Source organism: Aedes aegypti, chromosome 3 (genome assembly GCF_002204515.2).
Source record: "Aedes aegypti strain LVP_AGWG chromosome 3, AaegL5.0 Primary Assembly, whole genome shotgun sequence".
Classification (NCBI taxonomy): domain Eukaryota; kingdom Metazoa; phylum Arthropoda; class Insecta; order Diptera; family Culicidae; genus Aedes; species Aedes aegypti.
The window spans coordinates 301,350,666-301,361,298 of NC_035109.1; positions in this window are offsets into that span (position 1 = coordinate 301,350,666).

Consider the following 10,633-nt stretch of genomic DNA (forward strand, 5'->3'; position numbering starts at 1 on the left):
TTTTTTGAAAATGTTGGGCCTAAATTGGTTTTTCTTTGTGTGTATTTGTTTTTTATTTCAGTGAATTTGGAAGGCTGGAAATGGCATTGGAAGCTGGAAAATTATTGCTTTATAATGAAGTAAGTGTCTAAATTCTGATAATTAACAAGAAAATGTAGTGAAATTTTATGATGAATTCAGTGCTATCCTTATCTTAATAATATGTACAACGTTATTTACCAATTTCAACGAAACCGAAAGTGAATTTATATACATGTATTGATAATCGAATGATCTCTCTACCGAATCCATACTGTGTTAGTGTTCTATGTACAGCTGTATGTACAATTTTTCAAGGTCTCTCCTGACCTTAGTCTGAGTCTGGAATCTTATTTCTCGACAACGGAGGCAACAACTTTGTGACATCTCGACGTTGGAGTTATATACCTCATAGAGTGTTTGCTTAATAGTTGGTTTATGTGTACCGTAGAAGCACGGCACACCGTCATAGCTGGATCACATAGTGTTGTGCTTTGGTTTAGACCTCCGAGCAATCTATGAAAGTACTTGCTCGTGTATGTGTTTATGTTTATGTGTTTATGTTCTCGACAACGGAGGAAACCGTGAACCGACATCTCGACGTTGGAGTTTGATAGTGTGCCTCGAAGAGTGTTTTTTTTTTTAATTTTGATTTGTTTATGCGCGCTCCAAAGTGTAGTGCGCCGACATAGCTGGAATTTCCACAGTGTTTACTAGTGAACCCTTTTTTTTCTCTGCGATCTACGATTACGCTCGCTAGTGTATGAGTTCTCGTATCTCGACAACGGAGGAAACAGCTGGCTGACATCTCGACGTTGGAGTTACGATTGTGTGCCTCTACGAGTGTTTAATTTTGTTTCGTTTATGTGCACCTGCAGGGAGGGTACACCGACATAGCTTTACATACAGTGTCCTATTTACGTTGCAGATCTGCTGAACGGAATACTCCTAGCCGATTTCCCGACAAATCTTCAAGCTCGTAGCAGTGGGTTCCACGCTTTGCGATGACTTTCGCGGGTGAGTACGTGTCAGCTAACTTTGCATTGAAGTGCTTCGCTTTGTTAGATAAGAAGAAATTCTTCTTGAGAACTATTTCCCCAATTTTAAAATCTGAATGAACAGCTCGTGACCGTAGATTATAATACCTGCTATATTTATCGTACGCCTTCTTCAAGTTTGTTCTGACTTGCTCATAGACCTGCTTCATTTCGTCATTTAATGCCTTAGTGTCATAGTCAAGTTCTCCAGATCCTTCTCTTATATTAGCGTATTCATCTCCAGATCCAACATAGTTTCTGCCGTGGTTTATAAAATACGGCGTAAACTCCGTAGATTCATGAACGGCAGTTCTTATGGCCATAGCGACCTCTTGTAGATTGCTGTCCCACAACTTCTGGTCCCCTCCTTTCAAATATGCTCGAATTGCGGCTACAATCACCCGGTTAACCCTTTCCGTGGGATTGTTTGCTGGGTGATAGTTAGCATTCTTCCAGTGACTTATCTTGTACTTTGAAAGCAATGCCTCGAACAACATACACTTAAATTGTGGTCCATTGTCGGAGATGAGGATCTCAGGCACGCCAAAAAGAAGAAAAACCATAGATTCAAGGAATTTTACCAATGTTTGAGTTTTGGACTCTCTCATGGGTTGAATTAAAACAAATTTGGAGAAATGATCCGTTACCACTAGGAGTGTAGTGTTTCCCAATTTCGATCTTGGAAACGGACCCACGAAATCCACAGAAATCATTTGCCATGGCATGCTGGCAATTTTGGGTCGTCCCATCGGCGGAACCCTAGCACTATTTGGAAATTTTGATGTTTTGCAGGTGTCACAGCCTCGACAATAACGCTTTACGTCTATGGCCATCCCTGGCCAATAATATTTTTCCTGGATCTTTCGCAAGGTTTTATAAAATCCAAAGTGGGCTATATTGTGCTCCGCTTCAAGGATCTTCATTCGATCTGCTTTTGTTGGGATTAGTTTCCATTCGTACCGAGAATCTTCTAAACGACCTGTGGGCACGTATTTATAGATTTTGCCGTTTACGGTTTTGAAATCTTTGTACTTTTCCGGCTTCGCCTCAATATTAGTTTTCAACTGTTGGAGATCTAGATCGGCCGAAAGTACATCAACCTCGATCGCTCTAGATAGTGCGTCAGCGATAACGTTAAGTTTTCCTTTTCGGTATTCTAAAATAATGTCGTGCTGTTGCAGTTTTAACGCCCACCTTGCCAAACGAGCGGAGTTACCCTCAACGCTGATCTGGTTGAGCCACTTAAGAGACTGCGCATCGGTAACAACACGGAATTGCGTTCCTTCCACGAAGTGTCGAAATTTCTCGATTGCCAGTATTACAGCGAGACATTCACGCTCCGTCGCTGAGTATTTCATCTGCGTTGCGGAAAATTTTCGCGAGAAAAACGCTATGGGACGACGTACACCTTCCTGGTATTGCACCAACACTGCTCCGGCAGCAACCGCGGATGCATCGGACTCAATGACGAATTGCTGACTAAAATCCGGATTAGCGAGAATGGGTGGCGAGGTGAGTATTGCCTTTATGTTATTTAAAGCTTGTTCTGATTCCTCATTCCATATTAATTTGCTTTTACCTTTTTTAAGAAGATTTGTAATGGGAGCTAATATGGTTGAATAATTTGGAATGAATTGCTTATAAAATCCAATCATTCCCAACATTCTTCTCACTTCTTTCAAAGTTTTGGGTGATGGGTAGTTGAGAATGGGATCTAACTTTCCACTGTCAATAGACAATCCTTCTTCAGATAAGATATATCCTAAATACGATATTCTCTTTTGACAGAATCTCGATTTTTCAACACTTATTGACAAGTTGGCCGCCCTTAGTCGATCAGCTATGGTTCTCAGGAGCCTGAAATGCTCTTCCAAAGTTTTGGAGGCAACCACGATATCATCTAGGTATACAAATACCTGTGGTTCTAAGTCGAACCCTAAGACACGGTTCATGAGCTTAGTTTGAGTAACTGGTGCTCCGGTCAATCCAAAAGGCATCACCTTGAATCGGTAAAGATGCTTTCCGGCCCGAAATGAAGTATAATCTCGGCTTTCTGGAGCTAAGGGAATTTGCCAGTATGCTTTGGACAAGTTGATTATCGAAAAGTACTTAGCCTTTTCAATTTGAACTAATATTACTTGCATGTCTGGGAACGGGTAGGCTTCTTTTTTGGTAACCTCGTTTATCCATCGACAATCGAGACAAAGTCGCCATTCGCCCGAAGATTTCTTCACCGGCAAGAGTGGATTACACCAATCTGAGGTGGATTCCTCTATGACATCAAGTTCTTTCATACGGTTTATTTCTCGTTCCATCTCTTTCTCAATTGCGGGTGACCATCTATATCTAGGAGGCTTTTTAGGTTTTTCTCCCTGCAAGATCTCAATTCTGTGCTGCAAAACTGACGTTCGACCTAATTTCCCATCTCCCTTCAAGTGATTCACAATTCTAAGAAGTTCGTTTCGTTCGTCTTTGGACAAATCGTGTTCGGTGACAACTTCGCCGATGGTGGAGCTATCCGGGGATTCAACTGACGGCAAATCCAAGCTAATGTCTTCTTCAGGGCGTTCGGTCTTGAGGATCTCTGTCGAACGTTCCAAGACCAAGTTGATTTCGACTCCATCTTCTGCAAAATATCGGTCTATGCAATTCACGTCAACTGATCCGATTCCAATGCAATTTGTTTCTAAACGCGTGAGTTGCCCATTATTCTCAAATGCAGGAGTTATTCGGAAGCTCTTCCAGAAATCGTTGCCTAAAATCAACCTTTTCGCAAGATTTGGGACGAATAAGGTAGGAATTACTTTTGTTATTCCCTTGAACGTAAATGGAATGTGGATCAACGAGACACATTGATGTGGTGTTCCATCTGCCGTTCGAATTTGAATATTGGTAGCAGTTTTCGGAAAATTATGCTTGTCCAAAATTCCCTGATCGCTAAGAATACTCGCTGCAGCACCTGAGTCTAGTAGTCCTTTAATTTCAGTTCCAAAAATAGTAACCGTGATGTACGGACATCGGTTTTCTTTGACATGAATCGTCATAATCGGCGGAAACTTGTCGTAAACGATTGAACAGGGAGTCGTTTGTTCGATTGGAGAAGAGTTACTCCCTAGTGTCTCTCCGGCATCTCGTTTTTTGACTCCTGCCGAGGATTTCGATGATTACTGGGACAATTCATTACAACCACTTCAGGCTGACCGCAAATGTGGCAGAACAATTTCTTATTCTTCGAGCAATCCCTCCAATAATGCCCGAATTGGCGACAATTCCAACATAGAATTGAATTTGGTTGTTCGCTTACTTGTTCTGTCGGCACATCGTTCCTTACCTCTTCTGCTTGTCTACTCCTCTGCCTACCTCGGGTAATAGCGTTAATTTCGGGGTCTTCGAAATTCTGCTCTTCGTCGTAGTCATGGCCATCTATACAATGGACATTGTATGGTCTGGTACGCTGTGCATACGAGCGATATACCGATTTATCCAACTCATAACACAAATTACATAGAGTTTCAATGTCTAGAGTATCGGTATCGATAAATGCTAGGTGTGGCCTGTACCAGTCGCGCATATTGTCTATCAGAATACTTCGTTTGATTCTCTCAGACATTGGTTTTGATAGTTGCTGACAAAGACGTTCGATTTCCCCCATAAAAGTAACAAAAGTCTCGTTCGGTAATTGTTTCCGATCACGTATCTCCCTTTCAATAACTTTGTCCTTGTTTGGTACTTCAAAACGCAAACGAAGGTAATATTTTAAAGTTTGCCAATTGGTAAATTTGTTACTAAAAGTGTAATACCAAATTTCGGCTGGAGATTCAGGCCGAAATAAGAAATTTGCCTTACTCAACAGTTCTTGCTCTGACACCTGATTGTTTCTGGCCAGAACATCAACCCTTTTCAAGAATTCCTCGACTGACATTCCCTTCGGTTCCCCACTAAATCTGATTGGCCATTTATTAATAGGTATTTTGTGTGAATTGCTCCTGTCATAGCTGAACTGGTCAATTGGACGCGCAGAACTTTGTACTTCATTCCTTGGAGCATCAGCTACTAATGGTGGACGTGGATCGACTCTACCGCTCATTTGAATTGGCGTTGAAGTCTGATTTTCTACACGATTGTGTCTAAATCCGGAGGTGGGTATCGTCGGTTGGGGCTCACCTCTGATATGATGAAATCCACGTTCTTGAAGATTATGGTTCGCTTCAGAGTACAAGTCCTGATACGCATTCTCCCTTCTAGTCACGTTTTCTACATGTTGTGTTCCAGCTCTTCGTTGCATTTCTTGCATTCCCTGGGAAATCCGAACCATCATATTTTCTAATTGAGAAGACAATACATCCTCAACAATTCTACTGACTTCGGCCCTAAGGCGATGGTGTTCTTCGATGGTCGGAGTCTCTGGACTCCACTCCTCAGGGGCACCTGTTGATGGTGGAGGATATGACGGTGGTGGAGGAATTGTAAGTGGAGGTGTTCTGAGAGGATTTGTCGATGGTGGACCTGATGATGGCGGTGGTACTAGAGGTGGTGGTAGGTTTGCAGATGTGGGCAGCAATGTCGGCATCAGTGACGGGAGCAAAGTCGAAGTCGGGGGTAATGTGTGAGTGCCTTGGAAAAGGTGATTAAACGAGTCATTGGAATGCGTTGATTGATTACTAGTTAAATTTTCCCTTCTATTCGAATCAGACAGAAAACCAACCCTGGGACGTCTCAATCCACTAATGGTCTCCCTTGCGACTTCGGTGGGATTATCTCTTAAAACCGCCAAAGATGCGGCTCCATCCTCTGCAGAGTTTGGAAGTGGAAATTCTAGTGCTGGATTTCTGGGAATCGCTCCAGTACTTCGCTGTTTAGTTCCTCGTTCGTTCAACGTTGAAGTCATTGGTGTTTTATCCTCAGGGTGACCAAATGTATCAAAAAGGAATTCAATCTCGTCAAGAAGTTCCTCCTTCAAATTGGTTTGTCTCTCGTTAACTGCGTTCAACCGAATCACTCTCAATCGAAGGTGACGTAACCGCGAAATCAACCTTTCCCTTCCCCCATGGGCTTCAAAGTCCTGTCTGATCATGACCAACTTAACCTGGATGACCGAAAGTTCATCTTCGATGGTCTTATTGGTCTTTAATACTTTCGGACTTCGTAGCTCATCCAACTGCAAGCTCCTCAACTTTACTCTCTGTTCTTCAAGGGGAGCATGGGTCATATTTATGTTTCGTAATTCCAATTCATACAACACTTCGTCGGGTAACAGATCGTTCGGATTAATATACGACCCGAGGCCGATTTGATTCGAGGCATACGCCATTATATGCAAAATTCAAAAATAACAAGAAATAATTCAATGAAATAACAAGAAAAAAATATTTAAAAGAATTCAATTGCCTTATAAACTAGAAGAAACAAATCCAAATCCAATTCACTAACTAAATCCAATTCACTAATCTTATTCTTTATTTTAGGTTCGACGCGACCGATTAATTCAACGTAATCGACTAAAAAAATCCGAACGAGGACGAAGAAGAATTCCTAACGTATCCCAATTCAATAAGTTTTACGTGAGTACTTATCCTAAGAAAGAGTTCCAAAAATATTCAAGCTCAAAATTCCAAAACTTTTCGAAACAATTGCAATTGATGCAAAATTTTAATATCCTATAATTTGTTCGCACGCCCTAATTTTCTCAAATAGCCCCACGTTGGGCGCCAAAATGTAACAGTTCGAATTTTTGGTGTTGGAACCGATCCTGGATTTCGATTAACTGGCTTCACTTAAGCGCCAAGCAAGCCGACGAAGTCGCTTGCATGTGAAGCAGCAAGTTCTATTACCCGGCGAGACTCAGGGCGAGTCCTTCAAAGTCTCGAAATTCCTGACCGAACCGACCCAATTCAAACGCAATAACTGAACTCAAACAACCTTATTTCGTCCGATGTAACTCGGAAAGCTAATCCAACCCCGAACCAATCAATTTCTCCTTCCTCATCAAAAATCAACTCCGAGACCGCTTTTTAGTTGTGAGTGTATTGATCATAACAACAACTCCTATACTCCTACTATTAGTTTTCAAACGCACGGCCGTGCTTCGTTTTGTCCCTTGCCAGCTGGTACATAAACAATTTCCAGACTGACTCTACTCTAACCGTTCTATTTTTAGTAGAAAATACATAGAAGAAAAGGGTGGATCTAACCTTGTGTATGTGCGGCTCCGGCTCGAGCTCAGGCGATCCAACGGCGGTCGTGATGATGGTGGTACAGATCCTCGATGGTGACGGTAGTAGTGGTGGTTGATGTGGCAATAGTCGTGATGGTAGTGGTGTGGTACGCACGAATCCAACCTATGCTGTCAGCTGGATTGGGTCTCGGCTGCGCTGATGCCGATCTGCCCTGCGATGCGATTCGAGCAGTTGATGATGGCTCGATTCGCCAGCTTACTCGAGGCCAATTGAGTTTAGGGAATTTGTCCAGTAATTGGCTGCTGGTGACAATTCCCGGGAGTCGTGGGGGTTCTCCCTGGCCCGTAGGTGCACTGGCGTATCACTGGCCGGACGATGAGGCCTATAGCCTACAAACCGCCAAGCTTCTGGATCCGCTAAAAGAATCCGGAGCGTTCGAATCCTCTGGCGACCTACTGTCCGGTTCTAGACCCGGCAGAAACACCTTCGCGTGAAGGATTTAAGTTCCTTCACGAAAGAAAAAGACAAAAACCACAGACATGTCCATTAAAATCACTTCACCAGAAACCTCGACATTTGACAGCACACCACAGAAGATTTTCCTCCAGTCTTACCTGAGCCTCGAGCAGCCACTTCTTAAATTTGTTAATAATCTAAGTCACAGATTCTAACGAAAGACTATAACAAAAATTGCAACATTAAACCACGTTCTACAAACAACTAGTACAAACAACTCACAATGGAAATTCGTGTTTCCATACACATGGGCCTATTAGCTATTCCACTGATTTATCCTATATTTCTCCGATAACTGTAAGTAGTTTTAAAACATTCTATATAACATTTAAAGAACAATCACTCGACTATTAAAACTCACTATAACGTGGTTGAACGATTTTCTAACAATTCTATACAAAACTTCCACTGCTTAGGGACAACGTCCTCTTTGTAAGTCGTTCAACTCGGAAAAGAGCTATTGATTGGCGTTTCTTTTTCTTTTATAATTCTTACGCAATTATTTTAAATAAAAGATTGGCCAAATTTCTCTCATCTACTCATCAGTTTTTTAAGAAAAACGGCGAGTGACTTAAAATTGCGCTTGAAAGGGGTTTTGGAGTGATTCTAAAACCGACCACTTGAGGCGCTACCGATGCAAAAGGGATAATTCAATCTTATTGCTTACGACTATAAAACGATTTCACTCAACTTTTCGAGACGAAAAGTGAACCAACCGAATATAAAGAAAACGGTTACAACTATGTAACAACGTTACAATTTTCATCTGAATACGAGCAACCGCTAATGAAACATAGACTGATATGGCGAATGGATCTATGGCGCTGATCAGGAATGAGTTTATGGGACTGACCTATGATCTCGCTAATATGCTTCATACGCTGTACATCATGCAAAGATTGAACCCACAAGGCATGTTATAAAGGTTTATTTTTGTTCTCATGTGAGTTTTTACTTAGAATAATGTGAATTTATTATATTGTACAAAAATTAGAGGTAAAACTAATGTAGATTTTGAAATATTACCAAAAAACAAAAAGTGTCCGGGCACATAGGACTTCCCCCTACCTCTGAAAGAAATTTTGATAAATTCCTTGTATAAGTTTCATTAAGAATCTCTAGAAAAATACCGCAAGGGCAGAACTCGGTGAAAAATGTTTTTGGAAATATCTTGAGAATATCCAAAGAAAAATATTGGAAGAAGTTTGTAAGAGTTCTTGAAAAATCTTGAATCGATTCTTGGAATACAATGACAATATCCTTGATTTTTTTGTTTAAAAGAATCTCGAGTTAAATTTGAGAGGAATTATTTGAGGCCATCGTTTGGAAAATTAGATGCATTGTTAGTTGACCTCTCACAAAATATAGGGTCATTGGAATAGTTGACGGAGAAATCTTCTAATAAATGTTGGTATGGAACTTATGAACTCATGCCTTCTATTTTCATAGTAATTAATTTGATAAATTACATTTAAAAGTTTTTGGAAAAACTTCTTGGAGACTACAATTTCCCTAAAGGGAAAATCAAAACCAAATCATGAACAAACCTCTACATAAATCCGTAGACAACTTACGTGAGAATTTCGGTCTGATTCCTTGGAGTAATACATGCGAGATGCCTATAAGAAGGGCATGTTGAATCTATTTTTGAGAATTATTAGGTGAACTTTATTAAATCTTTCTATCCCGTAGCGTGACTGTCGTTCAATGGGACTTCGATTGGATCTTCAAGCATTCTTCATTCCGGAATTTTTAAACGCCCTAAACGGATCCATTACTCAGACAACAAATTGACACAAAACGCGTTTCGAACACCACCTTACTAACTGTGAAAGGAAAAGGATATGAATGACCTACAAATTTTAACGTTTCATGCAAAATGATTAAAGAGGTTGTGTATAATTATCCTTTTGCATGAAATTTGTAAATGTGTTTTTGAGGTCGCTCGCCCCTCTCTGATGGAAATCCTGGCTACGCCCATGATCTCTGGGAAAATACGTTGGTAAAGATGCATACATATATCGGTGATTTTGAATTCGAACTTCCGCAACCATACCGCAGGTTAAACTGTTGCCAAAAATTAATCCATTTTATTGCCCAAATCAGAGGGTGCCGAAAATAGAGCATACCTAAGGGGTGCGGTATCCAACAGTTTGGTCAATCATATTTTTCTAACCGTTGTTTGTTTGCTTGTTTCGCAGGAAACAAAGTTACACACTCAAAATACTTCATACAAAGCTTTGCAGTTTGATGCAGGCAATAAGTTCAATAAATCAGCTGAATTAGATAGTTTCTGATCGAATGTTAGTTAAAAATATAGTTCACAAAAGTTCTTAAAAACTTACGCATTAATAAGACTAAGTAAAGGTTTTTTCAACAGTTGATAGTTTTTGTGTAACATAAAATGTATAGCAGTTTTAAGCGAACTAAAAACGACTAAGCGAACTAATGACCGCACACTCCTAGGCACGGCATAAAAATTAACAAGGCTGGCTCTTTACTGATGTAAATATCAAGTTTGATTATACGTCACTCCTATCGTACCATGTACAATCCGGACCACTAGATCATTTTTTCGCAAATTTGTTCGAGGTGGATAGGAATGACGTCGTCAAGAAGCTGTCAGTTCACCTTCTTAATATAGTACACCGTGCTCCTAGGCATACTCGGATAATTTTGACGAAAAATTTTGTTTGACAGCAGCCTGTCTGTTGATATCTTGTTCGCACTCCCCAGGAGCATACCAAAAATAAAATATCACTGTATATTAAATTCATGATTCGTTTTAATTTCCTGTATAAAATCTATCAAATATATTATACGACGATTTTCGTGTTTTTATGGGCTATATATGAAATGTTTGTATCCTCTAATAGACAGAAAAAT